The 17,478-nt window shown below is 38.0% G+C and overlaps 1 protein-coding gene and 1 non-coding gene across 5 annotated transcripts in view; one reads left to right on the forward strand and one right to left on the reverse strand.

Moving 5' to 3' along the window:
* The window catches only part of AUH (AU RNA binding methylglutaconyl-CoA hydratase), a 192,935-nt gene that overhangs the window by 38,814 nt on the left and 136,643 nt on the right, over nt 1-17,478 (forward strand). The gene's annotated exons all lie outside the window — the stretch shown is intronic.
* On the reverse strand, nt 10,694-10,825 carry LOC122432139. Its single transcript, XR_006266756.1, has one exon. It is a non-coding gene; the product is annotated as a small nucleolar RNA SNORA70 (small nucleolar RNA).

Below are 17,478 nucleotides of genomic sequence, written 5' to 3' on the forward strand. Positions count from 1 at the left end.
CAAAGAAAGAATATTAAAAGCAGCAAGGGAAAAGCAACAAGAAACATAAAGGGAAAACCCATACCATTAACAGTGGATCTTTCAGCAGAAACTGCAGGCGAGAAGGGAATGGCAGGATATATTTGAAGTACTGAAAGAATAAAGTCTACAACCAAGATTACTATACCCGACAAGGGTCTCATTCAAAATTGATGAAGGAATCAAAAGCTTTATAGACAAAAGTTTAAGAGAATTTTCCACTACTAGACCAGCTTTAACAAATACTAAAGGAACTTATTTAGGCAGTAATCATAAGTGAAAGGAAAGACCCACAAAAACAAACCCAAAACAATTAAGAAAATGCCAATAGGAACATAGGTATCAACAATTACTTTAAATGTAAACAGATTAAACACACCAACCAAAAATACAGACTGGTTGAATGGATACAAAAACAAGACCCATTTATATACTGCCTACAAGAGACCCACTTCAGACAGAGACACATGCAGTCTGAAAGTAAAAGGATGGAAAAGGATATTCCATGCAAATAGAAACCAAAAGAAAGCCAGAGTGACAATTCTAATTTCAGACAAAATAGACTTTAAAGAATATTGCAAGAGATAAAGAAGGAAACTACATTATGATCAAGGGAACAATCCAAGAAGAAGACATAACAGTTGTGAATATTTATGCACCCAACATAGCATCTCAGTACATAAGGCAAACACTAACAGACATAAGAGGTGAAATTGACGGTGACACAATAATAGTAGGGGACTTAAACACCCCACTTACACAAATGGACAGACCATCAACATAGAAAATCAGTAAGGAAACACAAACCTTAAACATTAGACCAAATGAACCTAATTAATATCTTCAGGATATTCCATCCAAATGCAAAAGAATACACTTTCTTCTCAAGTGCACATGGAACATTCTCCAGGATAGACCACATCGTGGCCACAGATATCAAGCCTCAGTACATTTAAGAAAATTGAAATCATATCAGGTGTCTTCTCTGACCACAACTCTGTGAGACTAGATATCAACTCAGGCAAATAGATTGGGAAACAGTGGAAACAGTGGCAGACTTTATTTTTTGGGCTCCAAAATCACTGCAGATGGTGACTGCAGCCATGAAATTAAAAGCTGCTTACTTCTTGGAAGGAAAGCTATGACCAACCTAGACAGCATATTAAAAAGCAGAGACATTACTTTGCCACAAACGTCCATCTAGTCAAGGTTATGGTTTTTCCAGTAGTCATGTATGGACGTGAGAGTTGGACTATAAAGAAAGTTGAGCACCAAAGAGTTGATGCTTTTGAACTGTGGTGTTGGAGAAGACTCTTGAGAGTCCCTTGGGCTGTAAGGAGATCTAACCAGTCCATCCTAAAGGAGATCAGTCCTGGGTGTTCATTGGAAGGACTGATGTTGAAGCTGAAACTCCAATACTTTGGCCACCTGATGCGAAGAGCTGACTCATTGGAAAAGACCCTGATGCTGGGAAAGATGGAACGTTGGAGGAGAAGGGGACGACAGAGGATGAGATGGTTTGATGTCATTGCCAACTCATTGAACATGAGTTTGAGTAAACTCCGGGAGTTGGTGATGGACAGAGAGGCCTCACGTGCTGCAGTCCATGCGGTTGCAAAGAGTTGGACATGACTGAGTGACTGGACTGAACTGAACTGAACTTTTCTTTCAGGAAAGAAACTGCAAAAAACACACTCATGGAGATTAAATAATACATTACTAAATAAGAGGAGATTACTGAAGAAATAAGACGGGAAATCAAAAGATTCCTAGAAACAAATGACAATGAGTACACAACAACCTTGGCCTATTTACAGTAGGTCCTTTACCCATTACATTATGTCGGGCCATCAAGAAGATACTAAAAGGCTTCTCAGTAGGGCTGGGAGTTGCAGAGAGGGGGAGTGCTGTGATTAAGTGTTACGCTTTTAGTGAGCCTGTGCGTCTGAAAGGTGAACTTCACAAGTGTTTCTCAGTGTTTTTTTTTGACCCTTTAGGTGGGACTGGATGACTGAATGGACTGGAATTGGGTATTTCCCTTCCTCCTGGTCAGTTAGGCTTTGGTTAATTAGTTTCCCCTGAAGGCAGACTTTGTTAAGGACAGAGTGCTCTGGTATTTCAAAATGGTTCCTTTTCCTCTTCCTCTGTCAGAAGGGAGAGGGGATTTTTCTCCAGTATTTACTTTGAGAAGCTGGTTAGGCTCTTGGAGGTAAATCTCACGAAATTTTTGGGTACCCCTAGAGTTTTTAACCCTCAGGGTTAAAATGGAGAGGGGGATGGTGGGAGAAAGAATAGAACTACAGGGCTAAGTATCCCCAAATGCAATTGTAGAAATACTTTCAAATTTATTACTTATCATGGTGAATGCAAGTGTACTAAATTCTTTAATTAGAATACAAATAGTAGCTGACTTAAATTATCACTAAGCTACTCAAAAGAAACACCTAAAACATAAGGATGTTGAAAGTTGAGTAGAAAAAGATATACCAATCTAATACTGACTAAAACAAAGCTGGTAAAGCTGGTAAAACTGTACTGATATCAAATGAGACAGATTTTAAAACAAATTTTTATCAGAATAGTAATTATTAGAGATAAAGAAGGTCACTAGATAATGACAAAAGTTTAAATTTCCTTGGTAGAATGATGATTCTGAACTTTTATGCTGTTAGAAACAGCCTCGAAATATACAGTGTAAAAATTCATGTCACTCTAAGGAAAAAAGGACATATCCACCACCATAATTGGATTTTTTTTTAGCACCTTTCTTAGTTATTAATAGATTAAACAAGAAAAAAGAAAGTCTATTTGAATAGAAAGAAAGAATATTTGAATGGGTTAATAAACTTACCTTCAGAGTCCCCTGGACCCAGATTTAGTTTACTGGTTTCTATTTTGAACAATTCTACTTGGATTTGTTGGATTGATGCTTTATGGCTTTCTTTCTGTCTTAGAGGTCTTCTGAAGAACAGAAAATTTACTTTAAAATAGAAAATTAAAACTCCTTTTCTCTTATAGTGTATATCATATGGGTCTTTTGGGCCTTTTTATGAATCTAAGATGCTGTGGGTTCTTATATCACTTTATCTGTGTATAGGTAATTTGATCATCCTAGAATAATTTTTATCATCACTCTTTAATTATTCCCAACTATATTAAGACTAAAATAAAATGAAAGGATGATGGAATCATCTAGAAAGATGTTATAGTAGTCAAGTCATTGCTATTGCATTATCTTTGATTTTACTACATTACCTCAAGAATTGCACATATTTTAAGAAAATATAAATGAAGTCTGGAGGTACCATCTTTGTAGTCATTTTAGTTTTTGTTGAACCCAACTGAGAATTTAATAGTTTTCATTTTCTACATGTAATGGTACAAAAGTAGAAAAGTTGATGGAGGAAGTCATTTCAGCTATTAAATGGGTAAAATGATGGTCAACAGAGGCAGCAGACTCTAGGCCCTAATTATTATGGTGAACTTGATCATGTGAGTGACGTCTTAGACTGTGAGTCACCAAGCAGCAATATCCTAGATGAATTTTCTTTGAACTCAAGAATTGATGAGTGACCAGTGTGTTTCTGCAATATTCTGTGATAAGAAGTTGGACTCTTCAGTTTTGTTAAAAGAATATGTGACTTATTTTTGAATTACATATAATGTTGTGCATGAACATTTACTTGTTACAGCTTATAATTGAAGAGTGTTGAATTAAAGTGTGTATACAAAGGTGATAGGAAGTGAATATATGATTTAGGAGAGAAAGCAAAACATTGGATCATTTTGATGTATGTTTATAAGTCTCAAAATGAATGTTTACAACCAAGGAACAAACAATATGGCTGTCCTTCTCAGCAAGTTTATGAGACATCAAAATTTTAAAAAAGCACTGCATTTCTACAGTGCAGATTCAAGAAGAAGTAGTGATGATTATCTAGTAGAGATATAATTGAAATCTGGAATCAGATTTTGTAAAACTATATGTCCCAGATTCATGCATGTCAGTTGGTGACCAGTTTCATTCTCTTTTCATGTGTGTTTGTGTGTGTATGTGTGTGTGATGTGTGTGAGTGTATATATACACACATTATGCATTTGTAGATATGTGTATGTATCAAACACATATCATGTACATACACATAGTATGTACATACACATAGTATGTACATACTAGGAAATATAAGAATACAGATTTTCTGTATTTAAATTTTGATTAAACTTTTCAGTTAATTTGCTTTTTTACTATATCCTTTTATTTTTCTGTAAATTATGTGCTGGGTGCTTAGTTGCTCAGTCATGTCCGACTCTTTGGGACCCCATGGACTGTAGCCCGCCGTGCTTCTCTGTCTATAGGATTTCCCAGGCAAGAACACTGGAGTGGGTTGCCATTTCCTTCTCCAGGGGATCTTCTCCACCCAGAGATCAAACCTGCATCTCTTGCATTGGCAGGCAGATTCTTTACCACTGTGCCACCTGGGAAACCCCGTGAATTATTTATAAAATGACCTAAATATTAAATAAAATACAAAGAGGCTATCAGCCCAGCTGATTAAGGGTGTTGATTATTTTTCCTGGCCTACTGAGGGTTAATATATTGTACCTGTGTGGATCATTGCCCTCAGCAGTTGATGACTGTGCATCTCTTTCAAGTGCACATGAAATATTCATGAAAATTAGCCATCTGCTTGGCTATAAAGCCTCCACAGATTTCAAAGACTGAGTTCTGTTACTACAGGCAGTTAAGAGACAAGTCATTTACAAAAGGTAATTAGAAAAAGTCCCCTACAGGGGGAAATTTAAAATAACTTCTAAATAACTTACAGCTCAACAAAGGAATCTTAATGTAAATTAGAACATATTCAGAATTAAATTCTAGCAAAATACTTCAAAAGTTGTGTAATGTAGTTAAGATTGTACTTTAAGAATAAATGCTCAAGATGAATAAACTAAGAATCCAATTTTAAAAAATGACAAAAGTGATTACAGAATAAACTCAGAGTAGAAGGAAGAAACTGAAGATGAACATAAACTTATGACATGGAAAACACTCAGTAAGTACTAAGAATAATAAAGTCCAAAGCTGGTTCTTTGAAAGTCAGAAAGTCAAACTTCTGGTAAGATTTATCAATAGTGAGGGAATAACTAAACAATATTCAGATTGAAAAAGGATGCCATAGGTATAAATTTCACAGAGATTAATTTGGTAAAATAATATTAAGAATAACTGATGTCAATGAATTTGATATTTTAGGTGGAATAGGTAAACCATTGGAAAATAAAACTTAACCAAAACCGACTTAAGAAATTGAAAACTTAACTTGTCTTATAACAGTGAAAACTCTTGGTCTCCATGACTGCAGAGGAATATTCTATTCACACATTTCATTGAACAGATAATTGCAATCTTACGTATATTATTTGATAAGTAAAAAGAAAGACCTTTTCTTAGCTGTTTTTGTGAGACTAGGATAACACTACTACAACCACCGTGCAAGAGCAGTACAGGAAAGGAAAACAGATACATCTTCTGGTCTTAGATGGGCAGCTCCCCAGGACAGCTTCTACTCCATCTGGTGCTTTTTGGAGGTTAAGATGCAGATTGAGGCACCTGGAAATCCTTGCTTATTTTGACCTGATGTTTTGGTTGGATGGAAGAGATTAAAGCCTATTTGGAGTGGGAGCACTGAAGACCATGGTGCTTTGGATTGATAGCACATGTCCATAAACTGAAACAATTCTGAAATGATGACTTTGTTCACTGTACAGTTATGTTTTACAAAATTGAGATATTTCATCTTTTACTGTGCTGAGAAAAGTGCAGCTTAAAGCCACCTTGTCTCACCCATTAGCTGAGCGGACCTGTGTGTGACAGTGCCAGGCCCTGGTGATAATGTAGAGCAATGCCCTGCTGGTGACAGTGTGTGGAGGTGGGAATACTTTGGAAAAATAGTTTGGTATTAACTTTTGAAGATCATTGCACTTCACGTGACCCAGCAACTACATTTCTGAGGGAAATGACTTAAAGCAGTGATTCTCCCAGACTGCAGTTGGGATCTCCTCTAGGCATTCAGGAGATACAGATTGTTTTAAAGGAATCTAGCTGATAATGCAACTTATATGCATTTTTTCTTAGAACTTTTCAGTCTGATGTTTAACTTTACCATCTTCTCTTTCATAGTTGCCCCCTCCCCCGCCTTTTTTTTTTTTTTTGCTTCCTTGCTTCAGGGAGGGAGAAAGCTATGACTTGCTATAAAAGAATTGTTTACAATACCCAGGTTGAGAATTTCAGCTAGGATCCTTAATTTGGCAGTGTCCAGTTCTTTTGTTTTCAGCATGATTTAAAGACAATGTAGTTTTTATGTAATTGTTAAATTGCTTTATTAGCAATTGTTAAATTGTTCAGTTGCTTCTTGATTACTATGTGATTTTTCAAGAGCTGACTCTAAAGGAGTTGAAAGAATTGGGAGACATTGCTGAAATATTCTAGCAATAAGTGATTTCATTCATATATATATGAAATAATAAAAGGAGGGCAGGTAGTCTCATCTGTCTTATTGAGATAACCTTCTCCAAAAAAGTTTACTTTTAGTACCTAGTTGTCAGATATGTATTTTTGCTTCAATCAACTGTATGCTAATAATACTTGTAATCAAAAGTCAATCCAGAGGAAAACTTTTAAACTTAGTGCTTCATGGTTACAAGGAATTTAATAAAAATCAATTCTATTTGTATATATGTTTTGTTGCATAGAAATGTGACAGAGTGCGCCCCTTATGAAAAAAAAAAAAAAAAAAAAGAAATGTGACAGAGTGATCAAAAGAAGATTTTTAAGCATAAAAGCTGATGGTACCAGAAAAAAAAAAATCACAGAAAAGTGCTATAGGAATATAACACTTCATAAAATTGTTCATAAAGAAAGTAAATGATGTGGTATTTGTGCTGTTAAGCAAGGATTTGTGTGTTTTAGACATGAATGATTTTGAGAATCAGTCGCTGTGGTGTGTAGATTCTGCTGGATACATTGACAGTGATATAAATTAATTGTATTTTAAGGTGCTAGTGTTTATAGTGTACTGCAATCTTTGCAACTTTTATTTTTTAAAAACTACGTGTATATTTATTTTTATTTATTTATTTTTGGCTGCACTGGGTCTTTGTTGCTGTGCACAGGTTTCCTCTAGTTGTGGAGAGCACAGACTGCTTTCCGATGGAGCATGTGGCCTTCTTACTGCGGTGCTGGCGTCTCTTGTTGTGGAGCCGGGGCTGTAGGGCATGTGGGCTTCAGTAGTTGCGGTGTGCAGGCTCTAGGGCCTTTACATAGCATCTGTTTAAACTTAAATTATGAAAAATTTTAGATGTCAGTATAAAAATGTTCGAGGGAGTATATTGTCTTTCAAAATTCTCTGCAGCAGTAATGGAAACAAAAAAAGTTGAAGACCACTGAATATTACCATGTTAGATAATAGGTCTCAAGGGGGATTGTAACACTCAGTGGGGAACATACTGGAATTTGAGCAGGCATTTTTGCTTGTCATGATGATTGAGGGGCTTTACTGTCATTTGATTATTGGGAGCCAAGGAAGCTAGATATCCTGCAGTGTACAACAAACAATATTGTAGTTTCCCATAAGTTTTCTAAAGTTACTGGACTAGTCCACGGCAAATATAAATAAGTAGAAATTTACTACATAATACTCCTAAAGCATATTCAAAAGAAGGAATTTATTTTTTAAAAAAAGCCCAAGAATTTTGAGAGGACCATTTTAGTGGACAGTATTTAAATGAAATAGATACTCTCTCAGAATTGTTAAATAATGTATTAACTCTGTGCATTGTCTTCTTGGGGTATTACATTTCTAATTACTACATGTTTAGTTGAAAAGAGTGTGCAGTACAGGAGCAATATAAGCAATTAAAATATGTAACTTAGAACCAAATATTAAATTATCAGGAACTTACAAACTACAGAGATCTCACTGAATTTTATTACACTTTGTCTGTAAGAACAGTGTGATTGTACTATTTAGTGTTGTAACATGGTTCAGATCTTCTACTCCAGATTCACATTTCCTGATTGATTTACTCCTGAACATTTATTGCTTTTTATGTAGGTTATTTATTATATTTATTTTTTACTGTATTTTTGTCCCTTTTACTTAGAGACATACTGTAAGAGGAGAGATTGGAAGACAGAAAAAGCAGCCCTTTTGAGGAGTCTAGCTTATTAAAAAAAAAAGAAAATTGGAGGTAGCTGGATCAGGTAATTGTGTATGGGGATCAGGAATTTTTTTTTTTTTTTTTTCATTTGTCTTTTGGGGCAGGACATTAGGATTTATTGGTAGTCGTGAGTAAGGAGGGAAAAATACCGGCTTTCACGAGTGTAGGTTCTGCCATTTGTCCTGTGGGCCACAATTAGAGATGTATTAGGTTGGGTCAACACTCCAGTACTCTTGCCTGGAGAATCCCAGGGAGGGAGCCTGGGGGAGCCTGGTGGGCTGCCGTCTGTGGGGTCGCACAGAGTCGAACACGACTGAAGCGACTTAGCAGCAGCAGCAGGAGGTTGGTTCAAAAGTTATTGCAGTTTCGCATCGTTGAACTTTGCCGTTTTATGTTGAAATACATTCTTAAATAAAATAAATGTGGTTATGTTATATATCATTTTAATACTCATTTCTAGCTTTATTTTCTTTTTTTGCTGATGACTTATTACATGCTGTTTATGATTTCAGACTGTATAAATAATGTTAGGACAAAAAGCAAATCTGAGCAGTTTTTTAATTTGAGTTCAAAATGGATCATACAGCAGCGGAGACAAATCACAACATCAACAGTGCCTTTGGCCCAGGAACTGCTAACGGAGTAGACACAGTGGTGGTTCAAGAAGTTTTGCAAAGGAGACGAGAGCCTTGAAGATGAGGAGCATGATGGCCACCATCGGAAGTTGACAGTGACCAGTTGAGAGCAATCATTGACGCTTGTTCTCTTACAACTACACAATAAATTGTCAAGGAACTCAACGTTGACCATTCTATGGTCATTCAGCATTTGAAGCAAATTGGGAAAGTGCCTTGTGAGCTGATTGCAGGTCAAAAAAATCATCATATTGAAGCGTCATCTTCTCTTACTCTTTGCAACAATGACCCGTTTCTCTGTCAGATTGTGACATGTGACAAAAAGTGTATTTTATATGATACCCAGTGACAACCAACTCAGTGGTTGGACCAAGAAGCTGCTCTAGGGCACTTCCCAGAGCAAACTTGCACCCACCAGTCATGGTCACTGGTTGGTGGTCTGCTGCCCAATTGATCCACTACAGCTTTCTGAATTCAGTGAAACCATTACAACTGAGAAGTATGCTTGGCAGATTGATGAGATGCAGCGAAAACTGCAATGCCTGCAGTTGATATTGTCAACAGAATGGGCCCAGTTCTTCTGCATGGCTACGTCCGATCACACATTGAACAACCAACGCTTCAAAAGTTGAATGAACTGGCCTACAAAGTTTTGCCTCATCTGCCATATTCACGTGATCTCGGTACCGACTGCATCTAGACAGCTTTTTGCAGGGAAACCACTTCCACACCCAGCAAGAAGCAGAAAATACTTTCCAAAAGTTCTTTGAATCCTGAAGCATGAACTTTAAAAAAAAATTTTATTTATTTATTTTAATGGCAGGGTAATTACTTTCCAGTATTATGGTGCTTTTTGCCACACATGGACATGAATCAGCTATGGGTGCATCTGTGTCCCCCCTTCCTGAACCCCACCTCTCTCCCCACCCCATCCTTCTGGGTTGTTCCAGAGCACCGGCTTTAAGTGCCCTGCTTCATGCATCAAACTTGCACTGGTCATCTGTTTTACTTATGATAATGTACATGTTTCAATGCTATTCTTTCAAATAATCCCACCTTCACCTTCTCCCACATAGTCCAAAAGCCTGTTCTTTACATCTGTGTCTCTTTTGCTGTCTTTCATACAGGATTGCCATTTCCGTCTTTCTAAATCTCATATATATGCGTTAGTATACTGTATTGGTGTTTCTCTTTCTGAGTTACTTCACTCTATATAATAGGCTCCAGTTTCATCCACCTCATTACAACGGACTCAAATGTATTCTTTTTTATAGCTGAGGAATATTCCATTGTGTATATGTATTACAACTTTCTTATCCATTTGTCTGCTGATGGCTGCCTCCATGTCCTACCTGTTGTAAACAGTGAAGTATGAATTTTTTATGCTACGGAAATAAACAAACATTTCTTGTTGGTAAAAATGTGTTGATTGTAATGGTTCCGATTTTGACTAATAAAGATATATTTGAGCCTGGTTATAATGATTTAAAATTCACATCTGAAACCATAATTACTTTTGTACCAACCTAATATTTGACTACCCATCATCCAGGATGATCCACTTTTCTCCTACCATGTCTTCAGATTCATCCACTTCTTGGAGATGTGGCTCTTCAGGGGCCAAGGAACTTGAATGTGGCCCTGTGTGGGGCCTTAGTCATCTGTTCCTTGTTTTGCAGCTTAGTGCAGATGGGCATGATAACTTGGTCAGTGTGGACCCTGGCCAGTGTGCGCTGCGGCTTTCCAAAGGCACTCTGCATACCTGTCTGGAACTTGGACTGGGGACACCAGTATGTCCGACATGAATGTCCATGGGAAGGGGCTGTCTTCACAGTCCTTTAAGGCAACTGGCTGCATGCACTACCGAAGAGGCTACATTTTCCAGCCATTCCAGCCATTGCACACCAGGCCCCCACAGAGAAAAGGAGCACAGTGCACCTGATTGGCTGCAGAAGGAATTTTGTCTTCTCTGGTGGCTCAAATAAAGAATCCACCTGTCACTGCAGGGGACTCAGATTTGATTCCTGGATTGGAAAGATCACCTGGGGAAGGAAATGGCAACCCACTTCAGTATTCTTGCTTGGGAAACCCCATGGACAGAGGATCCTGGTGGGCTATAGTCCCTGGGGTTACAAAAGAGTTGGACCTGACTTAACAACTCAACAACAACAACATTATGTAGGAAAATTGCATAAAGTTTAAGTAATAAGTTTCTACAAAATGAACTCACCTGTGCAGTCACCACTCAAACTAAGGAATGAACACTACCATTACCAGCGTACTAATCCATTCCATATGCCTTTTCCTATCATTAACCATCTCTCACCCAAAACTAGTGGAGATTTTTATGGTTTTTATTACCAAATACTAAGTTTGCCTGTTTTCAAACTTTTCTGTAACTAAAAATTTCAAGTATGTATTTTTTAAGGTTGACGTTTTCTCAACATGTTTGTGGGATTCATTGCATAGTCTTCATCTTGGAATAGTATATTCATATTCCTTGGGGCAGTATTTTATAGTTTATTCGTTTTGCTGTTGATGAATGTTTGGGGTGTTGCTGGCTCCAGCTATTCTAAATAATGCTTCTGTGAATATGTTTCTGCATGTCTTCTGGTGTAAATATCATGCGTTTCTGTTGGGTGTGTGCATGTGGGGTGAAATTGCTTTTCCAAAGTGAGTTTTACCAGTTTTATTCCTAACAGCGTTAAATCAGAGTTCCTGTTGCTCTGTGCCTTCACCAGGGCTTCTCTGGGGCTCAGTCAGTAAAGAATCTGCCTGCAGCACAGGAGATTGCCTTTAACATAGGAGACATGGGTTTGTTCCCTGGGTTGGGAAGATGGATCCCCTGGAGAAGGAAATGGCTACCCACTCCAGTGTTCTTGCCTGGGAAATCCCATGGACGGAGGAGCCTGGTGGGCTACAGTCCATGGGGCTGTGACAGTCCTACATGACTGAGTGACTGTAAACAACCACCATACCTTCACCAGCACTTTAGCACTGTATTGCTTATAAACCTATCTGTGTCTGTAATTGGTGTTTCCTTGATGATTGTTGTTGTTTAGTCGCCAAGATCATCAGAAAAGCAACAGAGTTCCAGAAAAACGTCTGCTTTACTGATTACACCAAAGGCTTTGACTGTGTAGATCACAACACACTGTGGAAAATTTTTAAAGCGATGGGAATAATCGACCACCTTATCTGCCTCCTGAGAAATCTGTATGCAGGTCAAGAAGCAATAGTTAGAGAACTGGACATAGAACAACAGACTGGTTCCAAATCGGGGAAGGAGTACATCAGGGCTGTGTACTGTCACCCTACTTATTTAACTTATATGCAGGGTACATCATGCAAAATGCCAGACTAGATGAAGCATAAGCTGGAGTCAAGATTGCTGGGAGAAATATCAATAACCTCAGATACGCAGATGACACCTCCCTTATGGCAGAAAGCCAAGAAGTACTAAAGAGCCTCTTGATGAAAGGGAAAGAAGAGAGTGAAAAAGTTGGCTTAAAACCCAACATTCAGAAAACTAAGACCATGGCATCTGGTTCCATCACTTCATGGCAAATAGATGGGGAAACAATGGAAACAGTGAGAGACTATTTTGGGGGGCTCCAAAATCACTGCAGATGGTGACTGCAGCCATGAAATTAAAAGATGCTTACTCCTTGAACGAAAAGCTATGACCAACCTAGACAGCATATTAAAAAGCAGAGACATTATTTTGCTAACAAAGGTCCATCTAGTCAAAGCTACGGTTTTTCCAGTAGTTAGGTCTGGATATGAGATTTGGACTATAAAGAAAGCTGAATGCCAAAGAGTTGATGCTTTTGAACTGTGGTGTTGGAGAAGACTCTTGAGAGTCTCTTGGACTGCACAGAGATCCAACCAGTCCATCCTAAAAGAGATCAGTCCTAAATATTCATTGGATGGACTGATGCTAAAGCTGAAACTCTGATACTTTAGCCACTTGATGCGAAGAGCTGACTTATTAGAAAAGTCCCTGATGCTGGGAAAGTTTGAAGTCAGGAGGAGAAGGGGACGACAGAGGATGAGATGGTTGGATAGCATCATCAACTCAATGGACACGAGTTTGAGCAAGCTCCAAGTGTTGGTGATGGAAAGGGAAGCCTGTCGTGTTGCAGTCTGTGGGGTTTGCAAAGAGTCAGACACGACTGAGCAACTGAACTGAACTGAGTCCCCAAATTGTGCTTGACTCTTTTGCAGTGGTCCCAGCCTCATTTACTGGACTGTTCCAGCAGTGCCATCTTTGTCATAAGTCAAGCAGGTCTTTCCCAGACGTGCTGTTCTGCTCCTTTGCTCTGTTTCTCTGTCTTTGAGTAAACATCACATTTTGTTATTTACTGTAGCTTTATAATCATTTTATTTTAGTATAAATTCTCCCAACTTTTTCTTCTTCAAGCTTATTTGTTATTGAGCTTTTGCATATCTACTTTGTAAACTTCTAAGAAGTGTTAGGATTTTGATTGGCACCACATTGAATATTAATTTGGAGAGAATTTACATCTTTCAGTATGGAGTCTTATAACATATGATGAACACAATATATTCCTTCATTTATTTTATTGTCGTTGCACCACTAGGTCATGTCTGACTCTTTTGTGACCCCATGGACTGTAGCCCACTAGGTCCCTCTGTCCATGGGATTTCCAAGGCAAGAATACTGGAGTGGGTTGACATTTCCTTCTCCAGGGAATCTTCCTGACCCAGGGATCAAACCTGGGTCTCTTGCTTGGCAGGTGGATTCTTTACCACTGAGCCACCTGGGAGGCCCCTCCATTTATTTAGGACTTATTTAATTTAGACTTTGTAGGTGTTTTTTTTTGTTGTTGTTGTTCAGTTCAGTCCAGTCGCTCAGTCGTGTCTGACTCTTTGTGACCCCATGAATCGCAGCACGCCAGGCCTCCCTGTCCATCACCAACTCCCAGAGTTTACTCAGACTCATGCCCATCGAGTCGGTGATGCCATCCAGCCATCTCATCCTCTGTCGTCCCCTTCTCCTCCTGCCCCCAATCCCTCCCAGCATCAGGGTCTTTTCCAATGAGTCAACTCTTCGCATGAGGTGGCCAAAGTTTTGGAGTTTCAACTTCAGCATCAGTCCTTCCAATGAACACCCAGGACTGATCTCCTTTAGGATGGACTGGTTGGATCTCCGTGCCATCCAAGAGACTCTCAAGAGTCTTCTCCAACACCACAGTTCAAAAGCACTTAACCAGTTATTTATTTTTGGTTATGTCAGGTCTTCCTTGTGACAGGCGACTTCTCTCTGGTCGTGGCGTGTGGACTGCAGGGTGTATGTGCTCTGGTTTCCAGCACACGGTCTCTCTAGTTGAGGTGCTAGCCCTTAGTTGTCCCACAGCATGTGAGATCCTAGGTCCCCAACCTGGGATTGAACCCGCGTCCCCAGTATTGGAAGGGGGATTCTTAACCTGAGGACCATCAGGGAAGTCTTTTTGTATGTTTTTGTGTCAAGATTTTATGCATCTTTTATTATATTTATTCCTTGACTCTTTGAGTTTTGAATGTTAATGTAGATGATATCTTTTTAAAAATTTCTTTTTGTAGTATATAGAAAGACAGTTGATTTCTGTATATTGAGCCTGTATCCAGCTTATTTTTATGATTTGTAAATTCTTCTGAGTATTCTTCATGTATAATTAACTCATCTGCTAATAAAGACAGTTTTATTTTTTTTCTTATGATCTTTATAATTAAAATTTTTCTTATTACACAGACTAATACACCTATTTACATTTGTAGAAATGATAAAGAATGCATTGCCTCATTCTTGATAATTGAGAGGAAATTTTTGACCATTAAAGGTGATGTTGCCCATAGGTATTTTGTATTTACTCTTTTTAACAAATTAAGAAAGATTCTTTTATTCTTAGTTTGCTATGAATTCTTAATTAAAAATGAGTGTGTTGATTACAGAGGACAATAAAAGCACAATAAAAGAGAAATATTGATAAACTGGATTTCATTAAAATTGAAAACCCATCAAGAACTATCAAAAGATAAGCTACAGATACGAGAAAATATTTCCAAATAATTTTTCTGAAAAGGGACTTTTATTTAAGATACAACTCTTACAACCGGTTAAGAATCAAATAAATTGCACAGCAAAAGATTTGAATAGACATTTCAATCAACTGTGTGAATGGCTATTAAACATCTTGAAAAGGTACTAATAACTTCATTGTTGTTGTTCAGCTGCTAAGTAGTGTTCATCTTGTGACTCCATGGAGTGCAACACACCAGGCTTCCTGGTCCTTCGCTATTGCCCAGAGTTTGCTCAAGCTCATGTCCATTGAGACCGTGATGCCATCCAACCTTCTCATCCTCTTCCCCTTCTCCTTCTGCCTTCAGTGTTTCCCAGCATAAGAGTCTTAAAAAAAAAAAAAAAAGAGTCTTTTCCAGTGAGTCAACTCTTCATATTAGTATCGGAACTTCATCTTCAGCATCAGTCCTTCCAGTGAATATTCAGGGTTGATTTCCTTTTAGGATTAACTGGATTGATCTTGCTGTTCAGGGGACTCTCAAGAATCTTCTCCAGCACCACAGTTCAAAAACATAAATTCTTTAGTGCTCAGCCTTTTATGGTCCAGCTCTTACATCCGTACATGACTACTAGAAAAACCAATAGTTTTAACTATATGAACCTTTATAGCAAAGTAATGTCTCTGCTTTTTAATATGCTGTCTAGGTTTGTCATATTAGTCGTTAAAAAAAAATTAGTCACCCATTCCTGTCTGACTCTTTGGAACCCCATGGACTGTAGCTTGCCAGGCTTCTCTGTCCATGGAATTCTCCAGATAAGGATACTGGAGTGAGAAGCCTTTCCCTTCTCTAGGGGATCTTCCTGAACCAGGGATTGAACCCTGGTCTCCCACATTGCAGGCAGATTCTTTACCATCTGAGCCACCAGGAAAGCCACATTAGTCATTTGGGAAATGCAAATTTAAAACCATAATAAATATCACATCACTAAAATGGCTATGATAAAAAGGCAGACTAGTGTCCTTGTAGGACAACAGAGACCCTTCTGCATTGCTAAGAATGTAAAGTGGTACAGCCACCATGGAAAGCAGTGGCAGATTTTTGTTTTTTTTGTCCTTCCCTGTTTTAAATTAAATAGAAATTTACAATATAGCTTAGCAGTTCCACTCTACCCAAGTGAGTCTTTGGGTGAAAGTGAAAAAATTTCTCTACACAAAGACTTGTATGCGTGTGTTCACAGTAGTATTTTTCATAATAGCCAAAGAGTAGAAATAGTGAAATGTCCATCATTGAATGAATGGATAATATCTGTCTCTACAATGAATACTATTTGGTAATAAAAAGACAAAAGATACTGATTCATCTTTATATCATGGATGAACCTGAAAAACATTATGTAGTATGAAAGAAAGAAGTGAAAGACTATATATTCTATGAGTTTTGTTTATATGAAATGTCCAGAGAAGGCAAAGTTATAGGAAAATAATAGTTTGGGACTAGAGGTGAGAACAGGGAGTGACTGTATATGAGTATGAGGAATCATTTTTGTGATAATGAAAATGTTCTAAAACTAGGTTGTGGTGATAGTTGTACAACTCTCTAAATTTACTAAAAGATACTGAATTGTGTATTTTAAATGACTGAATTTCAAGTAGATTATGACATCAAAGAAGGTGTTAAGGAATGAGTGTTGAATTCTATCAGCTCATTTTCTACTAAAAATTTATATGATTTTCATCTTTCTTAATTTCTTAAATTAAAAAATCTAATAGTAAATCAGTCTTAAATCTTGGCCTGAGTATAAATTGGTATTAATACATGTATGTTACTAGTAGGTATGATATACTGATATTTTGTTTAGGATTTTTTGAGACCTTATGAGAAAAATTGGTCTGTCATTGTTTTTCTTACAATGTTCTTGTCAAGTTTTTATTTTCAGTTCAGTTCAGTCGCTCAGTCATGTCCGATTCTTTGCAACCCCATGAACTACAGCACGCCAGGCCTTCCTGTCCATCACCAACTCCCGGAGTCCACCCAAACCCATGTCCATCTAGTTGTTGATGCCATCCAACCATCTCATCCTCTGTTGTCCCCTTCTCCTCCTGCCCTCAATCTTTCCCAGCGTCACGATCTTTTCAAATGAGTCAGCTCTTCGCATCAGGTGGCCAAAGTATTGGAGTTTCAGCTTCAGCATCAGTCCTTCCCATGAATATCCAGGATTGATCTTTAGGATGGACTGGTTGGATCTCCTTGCAGTCCAAGGGACTCCCAAGAGTCTTCTCCAACACCACAGTTCAAAAACATCAATTCTTCTGCGCTCAGCTTTCTTTATAGTGCAACTCTCACATCCATACATGACCACTGGACTAGACGGACGTTTGTTGGCAAAGTAATGTCTCTGCTTTTTAATATGCTGTCTATGTTGATCATAACTTTCCTTCTAAGGAGTAAGCATCTTTTAATTTCATGGCTGCAGTCACCATCTGCAGTGATTTTGGAGCTCAGAAAAATAGTCAGCCACTGTTTCCACTGTTCTCCCATCTATTTGCCATGAAGTGATGGGACTGGATGCCATGATCTTAGT

Source organism: Cervus canadensis, chromosome 30, assembly GCF_019320065.1.
Source record: "Cervus canadensis isolate Bull #8, Minnesota chromosome 30, ASM1932006v1, whole genome shotgun sequence".
In the NCBI taxonomy this organism is placed as follows: Eukaryota; Metazoa; Chordata; class Mammalia; order Artiodactyla; family Cervidae; genus Cervus; species Cervus canadensis.